Source organism: Lissotriton vulgaris, chromosome 11 (genome assembly GCF_964263255.1).
Source record: "Lissotriton vulgaris chromosome 11, aLisVul1.2, whole genome shotgun sequence".
Classification (NCBI taxonomy): domain Eukaryota; kingdom Metazoa; phylum Chordata; class Amphibia; order Caudata; family Salamandridae; genus Lissotriton; species Lissotriton vulgaris.
Genome location: NC_141699.1, coordinates 126,050,073 through 126,077,932, shown reverse-complemented (window position 1 = coordinate 126,077,932; position 27,860 = coordinate 126,050,073). Strand labels below are relative to the sequence as shown.

The 27,860-nt window shown below is 45.1% G+C and overlaps 1 protein-coding gene and 1 pseudogene across 1 annotated transcript in view; one reads left to right on the top strand and one right to left on the bottom strand.

Annotated features, from left to right (window-relative positions):
- Positions 1-27,860, top strand: part of TMEM233 (transmembrane protein 233) — a 200,576-nt gene that overhangs the window by 18,825 nt on the left and 153,891 nt on the right. The window lies entirely within an intron of this gene.
- LOC147679367 (uncharacterized) overlaps positions 26,718-27,860 on the bottom strand; it is a 54,565-nt pseudogene continuing 53,422 nt past the window's right edge.

Sequence of the window (27,860 nt, the reverse complement as noted above, 5' to 3'; positions counted from 1 at the left end):
ATATAATCATTCAAAGACGTGCCCTCCGGCCATGATAGATGTTGAATCAGTCGAAATTGACCCGGCTCCTTCTTTGGAACCACTCCAATTGGTGAAATGATCAAGTCCGGCAGGGGCGGCTCCAGAAAAGGACCCACCATCCTCCCTTCTTTCACCTCCTTGAAAAGCTTCTCCCGGATGATACCTCTGTGCGGGAGCACGGACTTCAGGTTCTCTGCCCACCGAGCGATCCGCGGACCCTCGTACCCCAACCGAAAACCCTCCCTGAAGCCCCGACGCAGCACGACCGCCTCGTCCGCACGCGGATAAGTCGCCAAAAGAGGTTCGAGCCCGTCCAGCCTAACCGGTGTATGAGCCTTATCCCATGGCTCCCCCACCCCCCCTGTCGCCCCCTCTCCCCCCACCGGGGGCTGTCGCCGGCTGTTGCCCCTGTGCGGGCCCTCCCCCGAGCCCCCAGCAGCGCACCACTGGGTGTCTCCTCCCGCACTTGGAGCATTCATGCCGAAAGCGGCACACTTGCCTGAGACAGGACCCCCTGTTGAAGTCCCAGCAGGCCCTGATGCTGTGTGTATTCCCGGTGTCACCCGACCCCACCGCCCCACGGGTGGGGCGGGCCGTAAAGGGGGACGGCACCAGCAGAAGCCCACTGGCCGTGTAGATGGTGCGGCCGAACTTTGCCCTGCTCATCGTCTGCTGATACAAGTCTGCATCCAACTCTCCCCACTGTGCCTCTGGATCCGACGCCATGCGCGCCCGAAACTCCTCGTCATAATGCGACCAAGCGTAACCTCAGTACGTCACCTGCGCCCGCCGCACCACGTCCATATATTTGAACAAAGCGGCCGACCTGTTTTCGCAGTACACACTGGCGTATATCAGGAAAGCAGCCGACCAATTCTCAATGGTCACTGGCACCTTGGGGCGCCTAGCTAACTCCTGCTCCTCTTCCTTCGAACCCATCAATTCCCTGTGAAGCAACTTCAAAATCTCCACATACTCCCCTTTCCAGATCTTCTCCTTAGTTGCCAGTGGCAAATGCGCCCCCAGCGGTTTCGCTACCCCCATATAAGGCAGCTTCCTGACCGGTACCTCACACCTCTCCTTCGCCCCGATGCCAGATGCCGCCGACCCTCCGGACTTCGCCGCATCTCCCATCCCAGTGCTCACCGACGCCACTTCTCCCGCCGCCTCCTACGCCTCCGTACACACCCCTGTAAAATACTTCCAACAGCATTACTCATTTCCCCCTCCCCCTCCGGCAGCTCCCCTTCCTCCTCGGACTCCATCTCTCCGCCTCCATCTCCATCCCCCCACTGTCTGGCCTGGCCACCTCCTGTGCTCACCCTGCTTAAACCTGCATTGTCCCTGCACGCCTTCATCAGTGCCCCCAAATCCACGCTCTCCCTCATCCCCCTCTCTGCTTGGTAATCCGTGTAGCCTGACACAGTCTCACTCCATCCCCGTCCCCCGGCGGCCGTCTCGACCCATCGGGAGGGGGGCGGTGGAGACCTATGGCCCTGCCATCCGCTGTCCTCACGTGCATGGTCCCTCGTTGGAGCACGACTGCCTGTACTAGGCAGAGCCGGCCCATCCTCTCGGCGGGTTGGAGCGCATGCTGCTCACCCGAGCACCCTGCCAACTGCTCCTGCCAAGAAAAAAGCGGGGAAGTCCAGCATGCCGAGGAAAACTCACCCCCCTAACCTCCTGTCGCACCCCTTCCCAGAGCCATCGAATGCCCTCCCCGTCACGCCGGTCCCCCCACCCACCCGAACCCCCTGTGCCCCCCATCCCCCCCGCACCCCCTCATCCCCCGTGCCCGCGCCCACCCCCAAACCCTCACATGCTCCACAACCCCACGACCCACCCCCACTACCCTCCCCCCCTCGTGACTCCACCCTCCGAACCACCCCCTCCCTCCTCCCCTCCCCCACCACGTCCGCCCCCAGCCCCCGTGGCAATGCCTCCCCCCTTCCCCACCCCCCGTCCACCCTTGCTGCACCCCCCTGCCCTCCATCCACCCTCACCCCCCGCGGCGACACCGTCCTGCTGGACCCCACCGTGCCCCCATCCGATGATGACCCCCAATCCAGGCCATTCTCCCCCCTCCCCCTGCACCCCCCTTCCCCTCCGATTCCTCAATCAGCAACGGAGAGCCCCCCTCCAGCTGACCCCCCAGCCCCACCCCCCGACCACACTGTGGGCCGGCCCCCCTCCCCCCACCCCCCCACTCCCCACACCTTGGCAGCCATGCAACCCCCCGCTGCCCCCTCCCCCCCCGGCACACTCTCTCCTGCCCTACGGGCACCTGCCCCCCTTCCCCCCACCAAACCCTCCAGCCTGGCACTCCTCCTCGCCTTCCGTGCACCCCCCACCCCTCTTCCCACTGGCAGCCCCCTTTCCCCCCCTGCGCCTCCATCAAGTGACCCGCTTGCCCCCATGTCACCGTCCGCCCCATCTCGCCCACCCGCCCCCTCCACGAACTGCAAAGGCATCTTCTGCGCCCCTCCTCGCTTCTTCCCCGTCCCTCCTCCCCGATTCGGCGCCCCAGCCACCCGCCGACCGCCGCCGCGTGTCGCTCCTACTCCCTTCCCCGCTGAGTGGGACCCCAGGTTAGAGTAGGCACCGAGGCGAGAATTGTCGAGTCCGCTGACCCTGGTCCACGACCCTGCCGCGTCGGGAATTGAACCCTGGTCCCGGGCCAACTTCTGCTCTCGGGTCTGCCGCCTCTAACCACTGTTTCCAGTCCGGCACCTATTTCTGAGAAGCTGGTTTGAGCGCCGAGTAGTAGAAGACTCGGGCGTTGTTTGGAATTAGCGTGTTCGCCGTAATCGTCCGGCATACACATTGAGACCTTGAAGAATCATGAGAGAGTTGAGCAAGGTTTTTGGATTACCAGTGTGGTGAGACATAGGATATACAGATAAGCACAGGTTGTGCTTACCAAAATAATTCCGCTCTTGTTCTTCCTGGAACATTTCACTTCCGTCAATAAGACTATAGCCCCGGGACATTCTAGCTGGAATCGGGCTAGAAGAATTGTGAAACTATGCTGTGGTATAATATTATGATTTTTGTTGCCCATTGTCCTGATGAGGCCTGAAACTGCTTGACAGGCCGAAACGAGTCGACAGTTATCACCAATTTCGACACCTCTTTGATTTTGAAAGTTCTTGAATACAATCCTTAGAAGTATTATTTTGATTAGAAGCCATAAAGACATTGATTATTGCTTCTTATGCTCCTTGATACGTTGGTGTTCGAAAAGGAAATTAGGCCAAGAAAAGACATTGCCAGTATTTTCCTTGTATATAAATTATTGGGCTTCATACATAACCCATGGATTAAGGGTTAACAAGAAGAAATTTTGTTTCTTGGATCTTGGAGATTGTTTGTACACAAGATTAAATATTGTGTGACAAGTTGATTTGTACATATGAACAAAAAAATGAAAAAAATGAAAAAGGATTTCTAAAAGAAAGTTACAAATCATAATTTCTGTTAGCGTGTCCCTTTTTTCAGTTGGTGTTAATAGCCACTTGATGAACGTTATAATAATATGATAGATTGATACAGTACAATTTCTAATGTGTTGAGATAGATAATTAGTAGTATCTGTCCTTACAAATAACCTTTCTTTAAGTAAGATACCGTTGGCATCACTTGTCTTTAGTTAGCTACATTATCCCAGATGCCTATTCGTTTGTTGTTAATATTTGCCTCTAACCAGTGAGCCACACCACTCCACAATCAGAATGGTATGCAATTGTGGAGTTATTCATGTCTTGACTAGAGGCCATGATGTAACAGGCTCTATCATTTAGTTGTCTGTATGCCTCTTAGTACATTTTCATTAGCCACAAGGCTGGATTGCCCCCTTTGTCAGATTCACATATGACCACATCAGACCTCTTCTTCAGTTTGTTCATGAGAACATAAAAGTTCCTTTGCTGGATGGAGGATTTGACTTTTCTTCGAGGCTTGTTTACATACAAGACTTTTAAGTCTTGCTTCACCACATTGAAAAAGTTGTCAATGTAGTCACTCTGCGTAGATGGCATAAATGTATCTGCAAATTCAGTAACCAGGTTTAAGTTTGGGTGCACTACCGTCTGTCTGGGCAAGTAATAAAGTTACCGTAATAAATGAGTGCTACAAAAGGGTGGAGGGGTTGGTTACCAAGCAATCCTACAAGTCCCCATAAAATGGGCACTAATAAACTAAAAGGAAACATTAATGGCATACATGTATCTTGAATTCCCAATATTCCCTTTCTTAACTGGTCCAGCTTCATCACAAGCTTTCTATCTGGTACCTGTACGTTGCCTGTAATATTCCAGGTATATTGGTCTTTAGGTTTGACCTTTTTCGGTTGCCTTGCAAAATAGTTGTAAAATTTCAGCTTCCTTACAAATCTGAAGAAGTCGACCCTAGTTTGACTATAATTGAACAGGGCTGGTACAAAGTCTGACAGTCCCAATAATAAGATGTTTCCCTTCTCTTTGATTAATTTTATACCAGGACAGTAGTCCTTAGGTTCACATTACCTATTTTCTCTTGTGTCTAACTTGTTTGGACTGAGTCTAATTATAATGTTCTTTGCCTCCTGCATTGTCTTTCCTCCTCCTTTAAGGTCTTGTTTTCGATTGGCCCTGGGCCTGAGATCTGCCTTTCGGTCTAACCGTAAAAAACATAACTCATCCACTACAGAAGAAACAGGAATCGCCAGTCTCCGTTTGCTGTCAGTCAACTTTTATCTCTGTAAATTTCCAAATCTTTTAGAGAATGGAAAGATTTGGCCTCTCTCATAGTCCAACTTTTCCCTTCTTATTTTAAAAGTGTTTCTGTCTGTCAATTGTCGTTGGTTCATATTTTTTCAGTCTCTTGTTCATATCATTGACACATTTATTTACTGTATCCTGCTCAGAGCCACTTTTGCGATCACATGTCAGCTTTTCTATTTCCTCCAGCAAATCTTTGCAATCTAGGTCTGCATACTAGGTCAGTATTTCCATAATTTGAGTGGAGGCGCTTATGTAGTTGGCCGCTCACCTCTTCAACATCTCGGGTTGGAATTTTCATAGTTCAGAGCAATTAAAATTCGTAAGCTTTGTGGTATTCGACCATCTTCCAGATACCTTTGGAGTGACTTGTTTCCCCACCATTTAGAAATTTCATTTCTAGAGAGTTTTTTAAAATCCTTTTTAATATAGTACATAGATCTTCACTAATAGATGGCCCAGCAACTACAGTTCCATGTCTATTTGTGCCAGAAGATATTTCATAGTCATTAAAGACTAATATTGCTGCCTCCTCCCTTTCCTTCAACCAATCAATGGCCATCTTGCGTGTTTGAAAATTATAATCAAGCTCCTTTTACAGCACGCCATCCTAGGTAGTAGTGCTGTACCCTTCCCCCACCTTCATTAAGCACACTTACCGGTAGTAAACAAACCGGTGTATCAGGCACCCTCTGACTCCCAGTTAACGGCATCATTATCCTTGCTTGTGTGGCCGGTGGTGGGTGGGCTCTGCGGTGTCTGTAAACTCCTTCTCATATACCCTCTGGCTGCTGCGGTGCTGCTTGAACAAGGTATTCATGGTGCCAACAATCTCCATAATACTGGATTCCAATGCCAAATCCAGGAGAGGAGCCTCCAACGCTGTACCGGATAATGCGTAATTCATTTACCAAGTATCCCCATAACGTGTTTCGGCTTATGCAACTGTCTTGGTCACATGTCAGAGCGCCATCTTAGTACTAGTATTTATACAACTCTTCTTCCTGTATAGACATAGATGAAACACTATGTAAAAAATGCTCATTCATATCATCAATGTTGTGGAGTGTTACATAAACGTAAAAACCTTTAAACCAAATATTAAATCCCTAATAATATAATTCAATACCCGAGTGCCCTTGAAAAATTCATTGCATTTTTCCGAAAACAAATAAGATAACAGAGTCAACCCTGAATTATAAGCGGCCCATTCAGTACATCGAATGCGTGATTGATTATGTAGCAACTAAGAGAAATTATAATGAACCCCACTAAATATGATATAGTAATCAATTTCTAATGTATGGTAGCAATATTATGACAATGCAAGCTACGCTTCAAAGTGTGCAGTAATAATGTTTTTATAGATACCAGTTCCATTTAAGGTTCTGATTCAGAGTCGGGTGGCAATAGAACACTGTTAGATTTCTAGAGAGAGTGCTAAATGAAGATTTCAGCTATCACCAAACTCTAAAGAGGAAGAGGTGTTGCTCAGCGGCCAGAGCGGCTGACTCTGGATCGAGGGGTTCACGGTTCGATCACCAGCGGCACCTCAGCTCAGCATCATGTGACTCTGGGCAATAGCTCACTTAATCTCCCTGGCAGCCCCCAGTGCCTTGAAACCTTTAAAGAGGTGATATGTTCGCACCTTACAAATAGGAATTATCATTATCTAAAAAAGGCCCTAAATCTCATCATAAATAAGCACGAGGGGAACATGTATTATTTCTTGTTCGTGAGTTAAATTGTGCTGGACTGGAGCAGCTTAGGTTTCATCAAGTCTGTTCAGGTCACAGGGAGGATCCGCATTATCAAATCTCTTTCACTTAGGCATGGCGGACATATTGCCTGAGTGAGAGAGTGAAATTTCCCCCTTCTGCACTGTTTTGGTTGTGACTGAAACAAGAATAGCACCCCATCTCCAACCTTTGACTGTCCTTCCACCAAAGTAATAAACCACAAAGGTATCCTCAAACCTATAATCTACTACTGAATGAAGTATTAATAACCTAACAAATATATAACTTTTTTTTAAAACCCTCACCTACTCTAGTGGTGGCATGGTTCCGCATCGGGCCTCATCTTAATACTCTAGAAACTAGGAAGGGTTCAACCTCAGTGGAGGGAGCACTTTAGTATTTCTTTTTAGGGTGATTGAGAAGATAACAATTCCTAGGGGCTACCCTGCTGTTCCTTTTGTTTGGTTGCCCCTCGCAAAGTGAAAGGAAGTACTGTTTGGATGCTCACGGATATAATTCTCCCGGAATCTTTTTTGACAACATATTTCAGTAATTTTTGGCGGCCACTGTGGGCCCACAACTTTCATCAGGATTTATAGATAATCCCTATTTTGTAATTGTTGTCCTATTTTAGAACTCATGGATATTGAATCTTGTAAACCACATTGGTAGAGCTGCTATTTGTATAATTCTTTAGTCTCCGCGTGGTACTGAGGCGTTAGTCAAGCATCTTTGTCATGATTGATTGAATATCTTTATTCAATTGGCAAAAGCAATCATAAAATTACAAAAAACTCCATAAAAGCATTGGTAAATTCATAAACATGGCATAAAATCCAAAATCAAATATACACCATAAAATACAGTATCAGAACTGAGCATTATATACCCCTGATAAAACCTTGGATAAATAACAACGTACATTAATATTATCTAAAAATTGGAAATATGATAAGGCTGGTCTTCCTTGCTGAAAATTCAAAGGCAAGAGTAGAAGACGAATCTACTTATGTTGCAGATTGGTCCATTTAGGGCAAATTAGAACAATATGTAAAGTGTCCTTTGCAGAGGTCATGTCACATGTAAAAATAGGGGGCTCTGATGGCTTTTGCATCCCACTATTAACTGAGGGAACATATTCAGATGAAAATATATTAAAAACCTTCTTTGCAAAACCGGTATATACAATTTTAAGTTCGGTTCTATTTTATTCATGGTTTTCACCATTGCATAATAGGTACAGCAGTTTTTATGCTCGGAGCCTAAAGTATTTACTTCTTGGGTAGATGCCTTAAATGCTCCCTCAACCCAATGCGATATGTAATTTGGAGATTAACTCTGGTAAGTTGTAGGGAGATGGATTTACCCAAATCTGTCAGAGTAGTTTACATATAACTCAACCAAGGGATGTACAGACTATGTTACATATTCAAACAATCTCTCAGAATCATTCTAATAAATTCAAACTCTCTTTTAACCCTTATCGAGAACCATAAGAGTATGGGGCGCTGATGTGATCTGCTATATAGCCTGCTCACAACTCATCATGCACTATTTCTATTGGTACACTTTGAGGAATTGATAACAATCTTCTAAAAAATTTGTTTTCAGCCACTTTTATGGAAAGTCAAGATTTATATCCCCAGATCTCCACTCTAAAGGATACAGTTGAGACACACTTTGCGTTATAAAGGTGTAATAGAGACATTATGTGGCTATGGCCTAGTCACCTAGAGAAGGCATCCATACCTTGGGTGACTCAATTAAAAATTGGAATATGTGATTTCAGTAAGTGATCCCAGGCCAGTTTGTCATCGAGCAAGATGCCTAAATAGCAGAACTTGTCTGCCTTTCCTATATAGTTATCCTTTATTATATAGTTTTTAGTTTTTGGTATTTTTGGTTCCTATTATCATAGTATATGATTTAGTATAATTCATTTTTAGGCTCAAATTTTCCATCAAATCATCAAATCGACATAATAATTATTATAAACCCTTGGCTGTACGCACGATAAGAACAGTATCGCCTATGTACAGCAGAACAAGGACCATTCTATTTCCTACCTTCGGTACATCTTTACAATGTTCCCTTAAAAACTAATCTAATTGATTGATATATAAAATATAAACCATAGGGGCTAATATACAGCCCTGCTGGACCCCTTCCCAAACTGAAAGTGCACAGTGCATTTTCCTGATGGGCCATATCTTACGGAGGTTTCAAGACCAGTGTGCAAATCATGCAAAAAGGCCATTAGGGCTTCACCCACCCCCATTTCCCTCAGCACAGTCCAAAGTTTAGATCTCACCACTGTGTCAAAATATGTGCGGAGGTCCATGAAGGCTAGTAGTATGCTTTCTCTTTTGGCCACTGTGTATTTATTAACTAAGAGATATAAATTCAAATTTTGTTCAAAAGTACCTCGTCCCAGTCTAAAGCCAAATTGAATTTCTGACAAGATATTCTTGTTATTTGTCCAATCCGTTAATCGCTTCAGCAAGACCCTAACCTGCACTTTTACATCCGCATCTATCAGGGAGATTGGATGGTAGCACGCTGGGTTGGCTTAGTTCCCTTTTTACAAAATAGGAACTATTACTGATTTCTTCGATGAAGAAGGAATATATGTTACAGCATTCAGGTGTTAACTTCTTAGTAGGGCCCAACGGTCTACACATGATTTGTAAAAGTCTCCAGGTGTAAGTTCCATTATACTTTCCCTCACCTCTTCCTGCTCAAAATAAACATTTATTTATCTGGGCGGAGGTGCAATAAGATTAGAGTCACTGTTACCCGCATATAAATGACCAAAGTGAGAAACCCACTTTTCCGCAGGAATAACTGAGCTCATATCCGGTATGGTTCCCTCAGTGAATTGTGGCTGGTTCACAACTTTCCAGAAGTCAGCGCCGTCTCTAGAGCTACAAACCACCATGAGCTTATCCCAGGCTTCTCTCTTCAAGACGCTTATTCGAGTCCGGCGAGCCATCTTATACACCTTCCTAGCTGCTTCTACTTCTCCTGTCAACCTTGGCTTTTGTTTGAGGGGTGCCTTTAATTCTTTGTAAGCCCTTGTAAAGCTCTTATCGAACTATTTAGGTCCAGAACGTATTGTCCCATTATTATATCTAGTCAAGGCTAACCGAACCTCTGTGCAAATGCTAGAGAATGAATCCACAATGGCCTGGTCAAGGGAGTCAGTATTGAAACACACCTCAAATTCCCAGCTTTACACCTGTACCAGATTCCTCAAAAAATCCTCCGGAATGACCTTACCCCATCTAATCCTTCCCCCTTGCACTTTAATAATCTTTGTGGATTTTACACCCCTACATTTAGAACACTGTGCACGGGGTAAATGACCTTGCACTGTAAGTAAACCGCACGTTATTCTCTCTTTTTTTAAGGATGTCTTTTAAATTCATATTACGTTTGAAGGAAAACATTGGTATTTCAAATGATAGCTCATTCAAATTGAGGGGATCATTAGGATGACGGGCGGAATTAGTCCGCCCGCCATCCTATCGGATAATGGGACCGCCTGCCATAAGGGGGGGTGTCCCGTGGGGGGTTTTAGGATGCGCCCACCACAGTGGCGGGTGCATCCTGCATTTTTAACATTGTAGCGGGCGGTGCTCTCATCAAAGCCCAACACAATGCTAAAAAATGCATGTATGCATTTGCATACAAAAAGCGGCAGTCACTGCGCGGTGCCTGCCGCATTGAATATGCAAATGCAGGGGGGTACCACAGGTACCCCCCCATGTGCACCCACACCTCGCCTTCACCATGGGGGCCCTCAGATGGCCCCCGAAGTGAAGACCCGCCCGCCGGAAAGGCATCTGTTTTAGCTCATACTAATATGTCTGGCGGTGTCTGATAGACACCGCCACCAGATTACACCTTTTCCACACCGGTCGCAAGGCGACCGGGGCGGAAAAGCGGCGGACGGTCTTTCCGTCCGCCGCGGTCCCTCCGCCATAGTAATATGGCGGGGGGAAATGGGTGCGGGCTGGCAAGGATGTCGGGCGGATCGCCACCGCCCGCATGGCGGTGGCGATCCGACATCCTAATGGGCCCCTTAGTGTTCACCAGAGTTTATAGAGTGTTTTTTTCTTTACCTCGGTTGATACACTGCAGTATGTTGTGACACAATTCAATGAGGTAGATTCTTCTCTGGCTGGGTCCTCGGGGAGTATATTGTTGCAAGCTCTTTTCCTTGCCCTTTTGATAATCTTTTCGGGATAGTGTCAGAAAGATAGTTTGTTTAAGAGGGCTGCAGCCTTTTTCGAAGTCAAGCACACCAGAACAGTTCTGCCTTATTTTTAGAAACTGGCCAAAAGGTAAGTTTTTCCTCAAAGATAGCAGATGTGTACGCCCAAAATGTAATAGGTTGTTTTTGTCAGTGTGTTTATTAAAACCTTGATGCGTAAACTATCCTGGTTTGCCTGGAAAGTAAGGCCAAGAAAGGAAATTTTAAATTTGTAGATGGTGTAAGTAAATTTAAGAAATGGATTCTGAGAGTTGAGTCAACTTACGAACTCCATTGCCAAAATTGTTTTTGGCCATGCCATATTACATAGATGTCAGAGTCTCATATGTACATGAAATGGGTTTTAGCCCAGATAGATCCTATTGTGAATTAGTGTACAAAAAGACACGCTAGACTGTAAACAAATGTCTAGGGGTGGGCCTAACTCTCGTAATTCCATGTAGCATATTCACACAGAATTTTCTGAGAATTCCACGAGATTGCGTGGATAAACGAGAAGAAAAATTCTGCCTTTACCGCTATTTCCTAGCGGAAAAATGCACCCTTGCATCCAAAATGGCAGCGAGAGGGCTTTTTTGCACTTAGAAAGAGCACTAAGGGGCAGATTTACAAGCCCCTTGCGCCACTTTTGCGTCATTTTTAACATGGGATAATGAATGTACGCAGCCGATTGTGCTTGTTGAATATGCTCTTGGGGTAGGATTATTCCCCAACATACTCCCAGCATATAGCTCTATTTTCTAATGGACACTCATTGAATAATTAAGTCCCTTAATGATGTGTGCAACACCAGGTGAACTCATCTTGACAGGGATGCTTGATCAGGCTGAGAACCCATACCTTTCCTATCTGCTTGGCAGGTACAACCTGATTCTAGCTGTTTTGAAAGTGCACTTGGAGGTCTGCTAGCTCGTTGGCTTGGGCACCGACTGTCACAGATCCTCTTTTAGCACAATGCTTTTTCTTTTCAAGAATTGCCAGATACAGTGTTTGCTACGATTTACCTTCTAAGAGTTCACTGTCCAACATGACAGCTTTGAGAAACTAACCATGGTCTCCATACCTGCATCTCTTCTCACCACTCATTACCCATTACAGGGGAAATTCTCAAGGGATAACCAGAAACTCAGGCCTCAGCTGTCGTCGTAGCGGTGAAACACAAGAGTAAGGTACTTTGCCCTTACTTTAGTTTTGCTTGCAAACATTATGTGGTATGAGTGCTAAACCCAATCAAAGTAGCATTTGAGACCTTATTTTGCCCCCTGTGTTTGTCTACACCTACCATAGTAACAATGGTGTAGACAAATGTTGGGGTGCATCCATAGATTTATGCAATCACTGCCTCTTATATAGGTGCTGAAATGAGACAGGGCACTAGCAAAAGTAGGCAAGTGAAAGCATGGTCTTGTACTTTTTCTTTGCGTTGCAGTGTTGAGGCAACAACCACTTATGTAGAGCTGTGTGCCTTGAAATATGTGTGTGCATTTATGAGCAAATGGGCAGAGACTGTATGCACACACACACGTTTGGAAAGCTTCACAAGTGCGACTCCATATTGCTATGTGGGTTAACAGTTGAAATACATTATGAACAAATAGCCGCACATTGCTTTGAGCAGGGCACAGGGCCAGCTATCCTGGCCCTTCTTTAATGTAATGTGTATGAGGGTGAGGGGAACTGGTAGAGCTGACTGATGCCCTTATATCCTGTTTGTGTTTGTGAGCTGGACAGTGGGACAGCTGTTAAAGGTCTCAGTTCTGCTTCACGGTCATTGCTTTCATGGTGGGGGAGGACAGCAGACCAGGCTCCCTGTTTGCCTTTGTAAACAAGACAATACAACAGCTGTAAACTGCCCATTAGGAAGAATGAATTCAAGTTTAAAAAAAAATCAGATTTCACTGCTCCCCTGGGCTCTTGTCAGTTGCCCTTGTGCTCCTTTTCCTTTCATATCTTGTCGTCCATAAACTAAGAATTTTTACTGTAATATCCAATATAATGGCCTTACTGCAGAAGCTCAATGATTCTGACTGAAGGCGGCACACTGCTAATTTGTAGCCCAGCGGTACATAATTATATAAATATCAAATGCCCCAGATATAAATGCAGTCAAGAATTGTATTCAGACACTTTATTTTGACTGATGTACTACATTGAAGGTTGCTGTGCCCCTAGGGTACCATAATCATTTGCACAGTATGGGCCTTATTCACAAAAGGACCTCTGCACTCATGGCATAGACCCCACATTTGTGCGGGACTCTCCACTTGCGGGCAGACTCTTCACAATGAGGATTCTCATTGTGGAGATTCTTCCCTGAGTGCGCAGACTCCCATACGACTGTGGTGCCTCCCCCACAACAGGAATAACTTGTGGAGCTGATTTCTTGCCAACCCATGTCTCTTTTTATGCAATGGTAGATCTAGCTTGAGAGGTCTGTCCTAGTGCATATTTATTCCAAAGTGGTATTAATATGATTGGACAGAATGCATTAACTATGAGTTCATTGCCATAAGGAGGGTCCTTCACAAAGCCAGTCATCCTCAGATAGAGCGATGTCATCGCCCGTTGATAGTTGTCACCAGAAAAGTGTGTCAAGGGTACCCATTGAGTCGCCCTCTCTTTGGAACGCTGTGAATTATACACTGTCTGCAAAATCTAAGCATCCAGTTGGCGACTCAACTTGACTGAAAGCATCAGTCAGTGTCATTGCCAGAACGTTCTGGAGATCTGTCAGACTATGGTGACCTTGACTGTGCGGTCTAGAAGCACCCCCACCTATGACCCAGTCGGAAGCATCTTTCTCTTTTTCCAGGGCAGGCTCCTTTTTAGTGGCTAATTCATCCCCTTTCTTTTACTTGTTGTGGGCCTTTCATCCCAAAACTTGCTTGTCCCCTTTACCTCTCTTATTGACTTCCAGTTGGTGGGGATACCATTTGACAGCAGCTTTGTTTTAGGAGAAATCCTCTTTCTTCGATAATCAGTCCAGTTGCCTCTCTTCACTTTGATAACTCTCTATTCCTGTAGATATTGTGAAAAATATTCAGCAGAATACTGAAATCTATCAGGCGCTTTCAAGCTCTTACAGTCCCTCAAATGATAGTCCCAACCTACTCCAGTATCTATCTGTTAGAAAGTGTGGGTTGGAGGTTGTGGTGTTCTAGTCGAGGATATGGATTCTGTATCTTTTCTCTTCTTGCCTTTTCTCTCAATTTCTACCTTTGGCTTGAGTTGCAGTATCCGTCTGTATGTGCCAAAGGTTCCACTATCCATCGGTTATAAATTACCAATATAATTTTAGGTAGCTTTTGCTTTCACTCTAATCTCTCTATATGGTATTTAAGTAGTGACATGACCAGGAGCTCTGCAGCTCTTTTAATTATGCTAAGAGTAATCTCAGTAACTGTATCAAAGTGTCCACTTTTCTTTCATCCCCTAATCTACAGCAGGGGATGCAGCATACTCCTTTTGAATCTGTTTTAGAACTTTCGCCAGTACAGCGAGAGTCCCAAGTGAAGTGGTCGATATGTTAGCAAATATACATCCAGTGTTGTCCTCTCTTCAAAATTAGGCATCATCCTTATGATGAGGCAAATGGCCAACAAAATATGCTTTTCTAGGGGGATGGTTTCGGGGTATAAGATGGCCGATTGATTGGTCTTTCAGGTGATCCAGAATGGTATTTGTCTTTCTTGCTTTCAGCTTTTCCCATCACTGCATTTATAGCTTTTGGTTAATCATTGGTGCAGGTGTCCCATATGTAGTCATAGTGCTTATGTTCAGACTGGCATTTGTTGTTGATGCTATCTAAATACTGCTATTAATTCACATTAGAAATTTGGTTTCTGGTTGCCCGAGGTATGCATCCTGTCCAAGCAGGATTTACAGTCCTAGTCAGGGTAAGTCAGATGCATGCCCTAAATAAACCTTTACTCCCCCTGTAGTAGCTTTTCACAGACCAGTGAAGCGTATCTAAAGAGGCAATGTGTAAAATATTTGTGCAACACTTCAAACAGTCAAACTATGAAAAACCACAAAAAAAAAAGATACCACACCTAGAGTTATGAATTTTTAAAGAATAAACTCAAATGTAGTACTTAAAAACATAAAGCTCCAACCGGGGCTATCCGTTTGTGCTAAATTGGGTCAAATACAAAAGTTCAGGCCAACCGTGACAGAGCGTGGGTCAGATACAGGGACCAACCTTGGCCGCTGAAACAGTACCTTGGTGCGTGGTTGCGTCGACGTCGAGGATAAGTTGCGAGAAGCAGAGGAGGCTACATGTTGTTGTCAATCCCTTTGGATGTGGGCAATGAGTTGGTTCCAATCTGCACTAGTCAGAGAGGCATCATAGTTAAACCCAAATATATAGGTGATGTGTCATCATCGAGCCACGCAAGTCGAGGATGTGTCGAGAGCTTGAGATGATGCGCCCTCCAGTCGGCGATGTGATGTCTACAGCAGCGGCAGTGCATTGGCATGGAGGGAGATGCGTTGATTCTGAGCCATGCTGGTTCTGAGCCATGCAACAACAGTGATACATGAGCTTTTACTGGGGCAGCACTCTATACCCACTTCCAAAGGCCAAGGACTTGATTGGCACCACTTAGCAAGGCAAGACTCTCAGATGGCAGAGTCGAGGTGCTGTAGATGAGTGGATTGAAGTCTTTGGTGTCTCTGAGACTTCTAACAGGAGGTAAGTTAGCAAGCCCTTGCAGTCACTTTGGTTCTGGGTTGTAAAGATGCAGGTCTGGTTCTTCCCACTCCTAGGCAAGGAGGGCAGAGGGCAGCAAGTCAGCACAGAAGAGCATAAGTCCAGCAGAGTGACAGTACCTTCAGCAGCACAACAGTCTTTCTTCCTGGTAGAGTATCCACAGGTCTTGAAATATGTTGAAGTGGTGGCGTCAGAGGTCCAGTATTTACACCCAGTTGTGCCTTTTAAGTGAAGGAGACTTCAACGAGAGGCCTTTGAAGTGCACAGAGTCCCTGCTTTTCCTGCTCTGCACTACACCACTACAGGGGGGTATGCAGCCCTTTGTGTGGGAACAGGGTACAGCCCATTCAGTTGTAAGTGTCAGCTCCTACCTCCCATCCTGCCCAGGAAGTGCAATCAGGCTGTGGATGGCCCATCAGTCTCACCTAAGCTCCCTATGTGTGTGGCTGTCTAGAGGGCGATGCAGAAAACCCAGCTGTTACCCACCCCAGATGTGTATTTAAAGACAGGCAGAAGGTACCAAATGGCTACAGTAAGAAAAACTCAACTTTTTAAAAGTGGCATTTTCAGAATTACAATTTAAAATCTAACTCCACCTTAAGATAGGAGTTTAGATTGTGGATTCCAGAGACACCAAACTTGGAGGTCCCATCTCTTCCCAATTAGAACTTACACTTATAAAATATATTATAGTAATCCCAATGTTAACCTATGTGAGAGATAGTTCTTGCAGCAGTGAAAAACCTATTTAAGAGTTTAGACTACTAGGACAGGTAAAACTTTAATGTTTAAAGTACCATGTCCTACATTTTAAATACACTGCACCCTATCCTTGGACTGCTCAGGGCCTACCTTAGGGGTGACTTTTGTGCATTAAAAAAGATGGTTTGGGCCTGGCATGAGGGTTAACTTACCAGGTCGACATGGCAGTCTAAAACTGCACATACTGGCTCTGCAATTGCAGGCATGAGACATGTTAAAGGCTACTTAAGTAGGTGGCACATATAGTGCTGCAGGCCCACTAGCAGCATTTTATGTACAGGCTCTGGGCACCTGTGGTGCACCTTACTAGGGACCTATAAGTAAATTAAATATGACAATTGTGAATAAGCCAATGCTACAGTGTTTAAAGCAGAGAGCATAGCACTGGTTATCAGTGGTGAAGTGCCCAGAATCCAAAGGCCAACTAAAATTAATTCAGCAAAAAGAGGAGGAGGAAGGCAAAACATTAGGGGGTGACCCTGCAGAAAGGGCCATTTCCAACAATTCAGTTAACCTGCATTTGACTAGTGATGCTCTTAGATTTCCATAGTGTGGGTGAGGTTATATACAGCTTTAACTTGCCAAGTTGACACAGGAGCACAGATGGTCCCATTCTAATAAATCCTATTACAAGAGGTAATTGAAAAATATATATTTTAATACATTTTTTAGTATCACATTACATGGACCTGCAGACATCTAATACTCTTTCTTGTATTGTGTCTCCATTGTATCAGTGCACATCAAGTAAAAAAAACAACATAATACAATTACAAACATTTGTCCCCTGCTAAATATTCAATCAAGTAACACATTTCTTGTGGCAGAGCTCTTTCCTTAAGACTTGAAGCTACTAAAGGCTATCCATCAGTGTCTGTACAGTGGAAGTCCTCCCAGCTTGATCACTACAGTCGTCTATGTAGCAACAGTGGAATATATGGCTACAGTTTGCCTATGGAACTTATCAGTGCCCCCCTCATGTTGGGTGTTTGCCTGGCAGAAACCTTAATGCCCTGGTCAGCCCATGCCACAGTTCCAAGTCATCTACAACCTTAAGGGTTGGTTTGGACCAGTTTCCTTCAACATCTTTTAATCACCCTTCTACCTCTGGGGCTCTGTATAACAAGAGCTAACTTCTCATTAAAATATTTATTATTAGTTATTCTATAGAAAACCAATATATTGTATTGATGATATGAAACATAAAGCTTCGGGGGCCTATAGATTTGTACCTCACAACAATCCCAATTACTGGGTCCATTTGTAGAATATTTATTTTATGTTTGGAGGACTAACCAAAACCACTAATATTACTTCACCTTGTAATGGGGAACTCTTGCGACGTTAAGTGATTACTCATCTGGCCTTGCAAATTATCCCTTATCATAATGGCCACCATGTGCAACAGATTCAAAATTGATTCAAAATCGTTAGATCAATCAGGTATTTCCTATTGATAGTTAAACTTAACTAAACCTGGAGATATTGATGCTTCCCTCTATGAGTGGTTCCATATCGAATGCTTATATCAGTAGTGACAAGGAGCTTATTCTAAATGTTTGCGCTATTTCCCCGTTCACACATATTAATACAAGTGACATTTTCTATAAAGTGATAATCCATATGATTACAGGTCTAGCAAAACTTATGGATTCTAGAAGGGTCCAGATCAAGACTCAAGAGACCCAATCAAATAAGTTTTCATCATCAAGAAATAATGTAGCAATGGTTTTCTGATGGATCTCAGTCTCCACCATCAAGGTCCATCAAGGTCACCAGGGAGTTGGTATGTTCACAAGTACTACACCAAGGTATGAATCCATTTTGCCAGGCAGAGACTAAATCTTGTATGATTACTGTCAGTCTGCGGGCCAAGAATTTGCCATAGATTGTAACTTTAGCATCGAACACTGTAATTTTTCCATATGACACACATTCTGTCCACAGCTTTTTCTTCTCAGGAAGAATAGTAGGTCTGCAGATTTTTTGGTTGAAAGGGAAGACGTTTGCATTCTTATCTCCCTAACTTAATTGTAATTATAAATATAAATTGCTGTCCTCACATGAAAGTCATAAAACTCTGTCCATCTTTTCTGTGTGTTCTAGACTTCATCCTTATAGTATATACCCGGTTTAATGATCTCTCTGTTGGTCAGACCTTTATAATTGGTCTGAGGTGTTGGGCTGGCTTCTAATTGTTCTCCCCTGACCCAACTTCCTCGTCAAGTTTTTATTTCCTGTCGTTTGAGAGTAGAATGTCTCTACCGAGGCTTTTAAATTGTTATTTGAGGCAATATATGATGATGTATTGTAGGCTAAAAAAAGTCTTTAAATGTACGTTAAATGTAAAAAAGCAATAATTTGTCCATCATTTATGTGAAAACTGTTTTTAGTTTCTGCTTTCACAAGGCGGTGGAGCTCAGCTGCCGTCCCTGCCATATTCTAGTGATGGCATGCACCAAGACACCGCTGGTTGAATTGAGGAGCCTGCCATCGACCCAAAACAAATGACATTCTTAAAAGGCTGGAAAAAGAACATATAGACACAGGAATGAAGGATTGAGGGGCATATTATCAAGGGTGGCGATAGGGAATTATCGCCGCTTTAGCGGCGATAATTCTATTGCCCTATTAGCAAGCTGTCACTAACAGCAGTTAGCGACAGCTTGTAGGCGAAAGCGAACGGTTTCAGGCCCGCTTTGCATGCCAGCGATATTTATCGCTAATGACATGCAAAGTGGGTGTACCCAACCTGTTAGCGACTGAAAGCAGTTCGCTATTACCAACACAGGCGTAGCGTTGAAAATATTCACGCTAAGTGCGAATATCTCCAAAAACTAACGCCTGCTCAGACCAGTTCTTAGCCATTATATCCAATGGGAGGTGGATATAATGGCTATGACCCTGTTAGCGATAAAGCACGAATATCGCTGTATTCTCAGCGATATTCACAGATTTTGCTGCCTTCGCCTGTAATTTTATCGCTTTTGAGATAAACGTTGCTAATAGCACGTTATCTCAGCGATAAAATCTAGTGATGCGTGGAGATAAAAAAATTGCCGCTAAGCCTATGTAGCGATAAATATCGCTATTTGTTGGTAATATGCCCCTTAATTCGATAACGTCTTCCTGATGCGCACGTATATGAGTGGGACAATGATTAGATGTGTTTATCAAAAGTAAAATACGTATGTAATCTGGCTTTAGTTTTTAATGTGGAAATAGTGAGAGGGTTCGGCTCACAAGAAGTTACCAAAATCCCTGAACACATGAGAGAAGCATCCTTGGAGTGTCTGAGGAACAAAGAGCTCAACGTACTGACAGACAGGTTGCAAAAAGTGATCCCACATTGTGTGCTGACATTTTGTGACCTCTTTCCGTTTTTCCAGTTTGATTTATGTACTATTAGGTCATGTCACTATATGATCCGTCGCAGGGGATTGTAGGACCTGCTTACAAAATAATAACTAGTGATGGAGGTTTCCTATTAGCCACCCATGTGATTGGCTACAAACACATATACAACCAGTAAAAAACTGGTCCAAATTTTATGGAAATCCACAGCTTCCATTTGTTCTCTGATCCGACTGTGAATGGTATGTTATGATGGATGGGGCATTTGCATGGGGTACACTTCTGGTAACATGTATTTATTTACAGTATGTATGTGACATGTATTGCATGCAGGCCATTAAAACCACTTCTGAGCACTGCAGCATGGATGAGCAATACAGAAAAGGGGTAGATGAAATAAAGGTGAGGAAAAACATCAGCAAAGAAAAATGGGACCTTTCTAGAATCCGTGGCAGCCATGCCACCTGTTCCATAATGAAACTTTGTTAAACTAGATGCAAGAACAACTCCCACAAGAAATATTAATGCTTATTCGCTTTTCAGAGACCAACGCTGTGGAACAGCCTCCCACTTTCCTTGAGACTTTGCAAGGAGTATCTCCCGTTCAGAAAACAGCTAAAAACCTTTTTATTCCAAAACTAGTGTAAATTGTATATACCCACTGTTTATGTGCTGGAAGGTGCCAAAGGCGCGGAGATACTCCTTTGGGAGGTGATCCTAGCACGTTATAAACCCGCAAATAAAAATAAAATAAAAAATAAACATAATGAGTCACTTGCCATGGTTCCCTTCTCAAGGAGAAAAGCAGGAACATATACTTTGTTGAGGGATCTGCCTTAGTGTGGGTCAGCGAGGGGACAAGGATAGATGTGGTCATGCTGTAATAGCAGAAATATTCATTATTTATGGCCTAAGGTGTAAACTGCGGTCCACTAATGACTCTTTGTCCTTGCAGCTGGGCGCATCTGCTCAGCATGGTCACCGGCTGGCCCACCCCACTGCATTTTAAATCTTGTCAGCTTCTGGAAACCTCTTAAAACATCTTATTTAAAAAAATGCCTTTGAATACCAATGAAGTACATATGTTTTGGTTCTTTCACTGTTTTGTCCTGATTATGTTACCAACATTGTCTTACTCAGGCTTTACTTTGGTTGCCTTCAGGCTGCCATGCACTTTAAGTGTCATATCTGGAAGCTGGGTCACACAGTGTTCTTAGGGGCGTAGCTTGGTCAGTAAGATTGGGGGTATCAAGTATTCCGACAACCACGCTGGCATGTAATGTCAAAACACATTATACGACAAGCTGGGCTTTTGAGAGGGGCTAAAGGGCCGATGGAAAGAGAGATGAATACATATTGGCAGGGGTAGTAAGTGAGAAAAACACAGGGGCTTATTACCAAGGGTGGCGATAGGCAATTATCGCCGATAATTCTATCGTTTATTAGCAAGCTGTCGCTAACAGCAGCTTTTAGGCGATAGCGAGCGGTTTGGGGCATGCTTTGCATGTCAGCGATATATATCGCAAATGACATGCAAAGTGGGTGTACCCAACCTGTTAGCGACTGAAAGCAGTCGCTAACGTCGCTATCGCCTATTAGCAAGACAGGCATAGCGATGGAAATATTCCCGCTATCGCCAAAAACTAACGCCTGCTCAGACCTGTTCTTAGCCATGTTATCCAATGGGGGTGGATAACATGGCTAAGAGCATTTTGTCACTAATGCGTGAATATCGCTGTATTCTAAGCGATATTCACGCTATCGCCGGAAAAATTATCGCTTTGGAGATAAACGTTGCTAATAGCAAGTTATCTCAGCAATAATTTCCGGTGATGCTTAGCGATAAAAAAATTGTTGCAAAGCCTAGTTAGCGATAAATATCGCTACTCATTGGTAATATGCCCCACAATGTTTTGTAAAATCAATCAATCAGGTGTTTGTTAAGCGCGACTACGCACCCATAAGGGTCTCAAGGCGCCAAACATTTTTAAGAGTTTCAAAGCAGAGAGCGATAGAGTGTACTTGCGTTTTTGTCTGTGTTTATGCAAAAAATTCCTGGTGAAGTCCGCCATACCCGATTGAAAGCACCTGTACCCAACTATTTGCCAGAAAATACATTTAATAGGGCGATGCACATGTTCCACTTTTAAAAATCAATTACTTTGAGGACAACAATATGTACTTAGGGCTGACTTAATAACATTTAAAAGCAGGGTTTCTTGACTGTCAGAAAGGGCTATTTTGATAGGTTTGACAGTAGGTTTTCAGGCTGCAGGAGCATGTCTACACTACAAATGGTAGGTCTGAAGCCATGTTTTGCAGGCCAAATTTGTAGACAAGACAACAGGTGCTGCAGTTCACAGGGAGCACGTGCCTACAAGTCTCTGGGTCTATTTTCTATGCCATATAATAGGGATGTCTATGCAAGTTAATTATGTCAATCAGGGGTACACCAATTTCCCCTTGTTTAAAGAGGGAGCGCACGCATTTTACTCCAGTTTAGTAGTGGTAAAGTGCACAGAATTGTAAGTCCAGCAAAACAAATTGTAAGGAAATCCCCCCATTTCCTACAATCATACATCCCTTGGTTCACCTGATGGAGGCAATAGTAAGCATTCAGGTCAAGGGCACTGATGGAGGAGAATGTTCTAGGCCCCTGAGGAACAAATACAAACATGATGCTGAACACAGTGCTGGGTTTGTAGCCAGAAAAAACAGAATGGCAGTGAGTCACTCTGTACTGGGCCATCAATAAAAAAGTTGTTACTCACAAAAATGCTTGTAACAAGATTGGTAATCCAAATAGCCCTCAAAGTCCCTTACACTGTGGACACTTTCACATTTTATGGAGACCGTCCTGTCAAACCATGTTGCAACCAAGTATTGTTTTTGTATTCTAAAAGGGATAACTAATAAATACTGCAATGTTTGAAATGTTAAAGGCGTTCAGAGCTGCAGAATTCATAGAATTATTGTGAGAAAATATGTTGGCCATTGCTGATGAAATGTAGTTACAAGAGGTGGGTGCAGCAGTAAAAAGTTTGAAGACCATTGACTTAGATACATGAATAGCTTATGTTCCTGCTGCTAACTGTATGAAACCTAAAAACAGATATAGCAATAGCGGTGCCAAGGATGTCAAACTGTTACCCAACAGTACCAGCTGTAACCCTTCGATGACTTCCGTTGCAGCATTCACTGCTCCTAGCTTCCAGTGTCTTGCATCTTCAGGCCGGACTGGCCGTAGCGGGCACCGGGCAATCCGCCGGTGCGCCACACGGGTGGGGGCCGGTTTTGGGCCCCAGGGGGCCGTTTTTGTTACAGGGCCGTAGCTGCAAAATCGGCCCTGTAACAAAAACGACCGAAAACCGGCCCTGTCAAAGAGCTCGGCGGCACCGCCAACCCCCGGGGGGAGGGGGGACGGCAGAGCACTTTGCCAGGGCCGGTTTTGGTTCCCAGTCCTGATCTTCCCCAGGCAACGAGCTTCCCCTGTCGTGTAAATTCACCCACCAGGTCTTGTTGCCCAGTGGAGTAAAGCATTCACTGCATGAAGGTGCATTTGACCCTTTGGCCACAGATTAAAATCCTGGAAGGTCCACTCATACTTACATTTTTCTGAGGTAGAATTGTATCCAACAATAATTATCTGTGAATAGCGCCCAATATACCCAGCTGGGTGGATGAGTGCTTTACACCTACGCCTGCTACATTTTTTAAACCTCAACTTGGACCCTCTTCTGTGGTAGTGTACATTTCCCTCTGGTGCAGTTTATGATATGCTACCTTTCAAAATGTTGAGCATTTTCATGCAGTTGGATCCCACTCCACTATATACTTACATTCATATTGATTACCTGCTGCATGTTCACTGCATTTCAATAGAAATCTGGTGCAGTTTCAGTCCAGTTACATTATTATCTGACACAAGGTGATTTGCAGGTAGATTTCGATTGTCAGAACAGATGCTGCTAGAATTCAGATTCATGAAACAAGCATTGTTAATGCTGATGAGTACGTTCAATGTTACAGTTTCCTGGATTTTCACAACAGTCCCAATGGGAATCTGCAATTCTTGTTGATTTTCCAAGTGCACTGTTGCAAAAGGTCACACATGTCAGCGGATCCTAGTTGTTGAATCTAGGTGCGCACCATATTTTGTGAATGTGATCAAATACTTTTGCATGTATGCAGCCTACTCTGTAGTTATTGTGGGTTTGAAGTTGATGGTGCTCCACCCCAGTTAGTTTTCCTTTGGTTATTGGGGGTTGGAATTTGAGGGCGTTCCAACCCACTTAGTTTTCCTTTGGTGGTATTTCAACTGCGTCTGGCATTGGTGCAATGTTTGGTGTTGTATTTTTTAAACCTCTTGCAGTTTTCTTTTCACTATAATTCTTCAATATATAAAATATATTATTTTGTATTAATTTTACTTAATATAATAATGTACTATTTGTGTTTTAATGATGTTCAGCAGTTAAAGATTTACATTTGGGGAGGCATTTCAAGATTAATAATAACTTGTTTTTGCTTTACCACTTGATACAGCAGTTTGCCACTTCTACACATTGTAATAATTAAGGTATTATCTCATTTAATGGCAATCAGTTGATCCACTTTGGACAGATGAAAAGTTGAGTTGCTCTTACCGTGATTTCAGTGTTTGACCTACAAGTTCCATAACTGTCAGGATCAGAGACCCTGCCGCCTTACAGCCAAATCGAGTGACTTTTTTGAACATCTATTAATACATTTGGAAGGTTTATACAATCACAATTAGATGACTCTGGTGACCTCTCTTTGTATTCTATCCACAAACATGTATCCTAAACTTTGCGCTTTACCTGTCTGCATTTGAGATGTGATTTGCCTGCCTTGGATATGTGATTTGTGGTAGAAGCTGTGATGATTTTCAATATGGAATTTAATGATGTATTAATTCGGGAACATAGGGTTTTAAAAACTTAACATGCAATTATTGAATCACTTTGTGTGTGAGCAGTCTTAGCATCTTTTGTCATTCTCAAGAAAGAACTGCTAGGGGGGGGCGTGGCTAGCGGCCGACAATGGCGGCAGCAAACTAGAGAGGCTCCCGGCGTAAGGCGGCATCCCGCAACAATCCGCATGCCAATCCGCCCAATAACTTACTCGGAAGGGGTGCCCCGGGTCCAGTGACTGAGCGGAAACCGGAGAAGAAGTTTCGAAGCAGCGACGCACCGGGAAATGGTGGGGAGACGGTGCACCTAAAGGGGCCTAGTGCCAGACAGCGAGCAGCGGGCTGTAGTAGGAGCGGTGCCCCGGCGGGAGTGAGGCCCCAGCGGATACCGCATACCGGAAGTGATCGAGGCGAAGGATAAAACGAGTACGGCGGTGGTAAGCCTGGCGACCCTCTCAGACCATCCGCGAGCGGTGAGTGACATCGTGCTACAGCGCAACACTGCGGGAAGCGGCAACAAAGAAAAGAAACGGACGCCGAGAAGCGAGTGACGGAGCCGCCATTTTCCAAGGCTACGCCATCCCGGGCACAATGTCTTTTGGAAAACGGACACTGCACACCCGCGCTGAAGACTTAGCAAGTGTACAAGAGTGGAAAACATAAGCACGGCGGCTGAGGAAGTGGCGCAGTCTCCCTGCTGAGCACCTGACCATAACGCCCATTCAATATAACCTGGGCAAAGCAAACATCCAGATAACTGAAGCGCAACCTGTGCTTGGCGACCCCCCACTCAGTGCAGTTGGGGCAACACTCGGCAGTGTACTAGAGCGCAAGCCAGGTCTGATAGTGCATACGACGGACATAAGGACCAGCGAAACGCAGCGTGCCTACACACTCCAGCAACAGTAGGAACGGGCGCACGAAAATCATACAGCAAAACAGGACTCAAATGAGAGGAGTGTATAACCAACCCCCACTCTAAAACGTGCGACACACTGCTCAGTGGTGAGAAGATTCCTGGGGCCTCATTTATAAAAAGTGACGCATCGCTGCGTGAACACAGCGATGCGTCACTTTTCACTGCGCACTCCTTGCGACACCAATGATGCGTCATATTTAATGTATGACGCATCATGTCGCAAGGACTTACAGATACATCAGTATTTCTGACGCATCTGTAAGCGCAAAAGTGACGCATTGCTGGAGTGTGTCATAAAAGTGACGCAACTCCAGCAATGCGTCCTTTCACATGGGGAAAGCCCTATGTGAAAGGGCTTGCATCAGTCTTACGCCTGCTGTGAGGCAGGCGCAAGATTTTGACGCAACAGCATCCTAAAAGTGACGCAGTGAAATCTCATAGATTTCACTGCGTCACTATTACAAGGCTTTTTGCGGGGGAACGCCCCCTTTGCATACATTATACCTGACGCAGGTATAATGTGGCGCAGGGGTTTAAAAAGTGACGCATCTACCTAGATGCGTCACTTTTTAAATATGGCGCAACAAGGCGCATTTTGTACGCCGCTGGTGCGTCACAAAAAGTGACGCATCGGCGGCGCAAAACTGACGGAAGGCCTCATAAATAAGGGCCCTGGTTCGTAACCATGGCAGGCAGAGGGTCTAAACATAATTCCACACAAGCCAAGCTTGACAAATTCGCATATGACAAGCAGAATCCCCCCTGACGGAACAACGCAAGTCCTTTGGGAAAACGGTGGAAGGGCGAAGGGACAAAAAAAGCCACCCTGGATGACGTGCTGAACTCCCTGGCCCAGGTGCAAGCGACAGTGGGGGCAACGGCAACAGAGGTAACCCTTATACGCGCGGATCTCCAAAAGATGAATGAAAGGGTGAAACAAGTTGAAGTTGTGACCAAATCATTAGTGGAGGATGTGTCGGAGCTGCAAGTGGAAATGGAGAAAATGCAAGCTGATAACAAATCGCTCAGGGAGAAGCTGGACGACCAGGAAGGACGCTCCCAGAGGAACAACGTCCGAATACTAGGAGTTCCGGAGACGGAAGCTACAGGTGCTATGGACCTCTATGTGGAACACTTGATTAAAAACCAGCTTAATCCCAAGGGACTCTCGCACTTCTTCTAGGTGGAAAGGGCCCACAGAGTACCAGGAGAAAAGCCGAAACCAGGGTCCCACCGAGGCCAATTCTAGCGAGACTCTTTAACTTTCGCGACCGAGACGCCTTCTTGCAGGCGGCCAGAGTGGCGCCGGCCATCCAAATCCAGAACTCCAAAGTATCCTTTTTCCCGGACTACACGGCGGAGGTCTCGTGGAGAAGGAGGACATTCCTGGAAGTGAAAAGGACGTTGCGAGAACAAGAGCTGCCCTACTCAATGTTGTTCCCGGCCCGGCTTCGGGTGGTCGCTGACAAAAAGGTCTGGTTCTTTGATACCCCAGAGGCAGCCAGGGACTGGCTCGAGGGATGGCGCACCGCGGGACCTCCACGCAGAACGCATAGAACAAACCATGGACACCACGATGACAGTCGGACTGGGTCACAAACATCAGGCAGAGGAGGCGCGGGCAAGTCACCGACACAAGAACTAACCGAGGCCGACGGAGGAGAATAACTCGAAGCCCCTAGTGCAACACTGGACGCTGACTTCTTTTGCCTAAACTAAATGCTTAAGGGTCGCGGTTGGACGCTGGCCTGGGTAACCCTGAAGAGTGCAGGGATGCCGCCTGCCTGGGGAGACGCTCTCCCCCAACACGCAAGTACTCTGGTTTTGGGATGGGTTAAGCGCTCTGCTCAGTTGGGGAGGCGGGCAGTTGAAGGTCCGTTAAGCAGGGAAGCAGGGAGGGGAGGAGAGGGGGGATTGTTTAGTATTTGTTAGAAATCCACATGTAAGGTCGAGATATGAAGTTTTCCATCTCCGTTGCTTAGCTGACAGGAAGAAACAAAGAGTCTGGGCCACAAGCCACGATAGGCACACATGCAAATACATGACTAGATATGGCCGACGGCCTGATACGTAGTGCGGAGGGGGACGAGTCAAAATCACAAGGCGCACCCCTACGAATTCTGACATGGAATGTGAGAGGTCTGGGAGATAAGGTGAAACGCGGCCTAGTATTAACCGCACTGAAGAGACAGAGGCCAGTCCTAGCACTCTTGCAAGAGACACACTTAACGGGGGAGCGTCCAAGGCTCTAGACAGGAGAGGATACAAAATGATAGTGCTTTCAGAGTTCACTTCAGGTTCTCGGGGTACTGGCATTTTAATCAAGAAGTCCTCACAATTCATTCCACTGAGCACCAAGACTGATGGACAGGGATGCTTTGCGGCCCT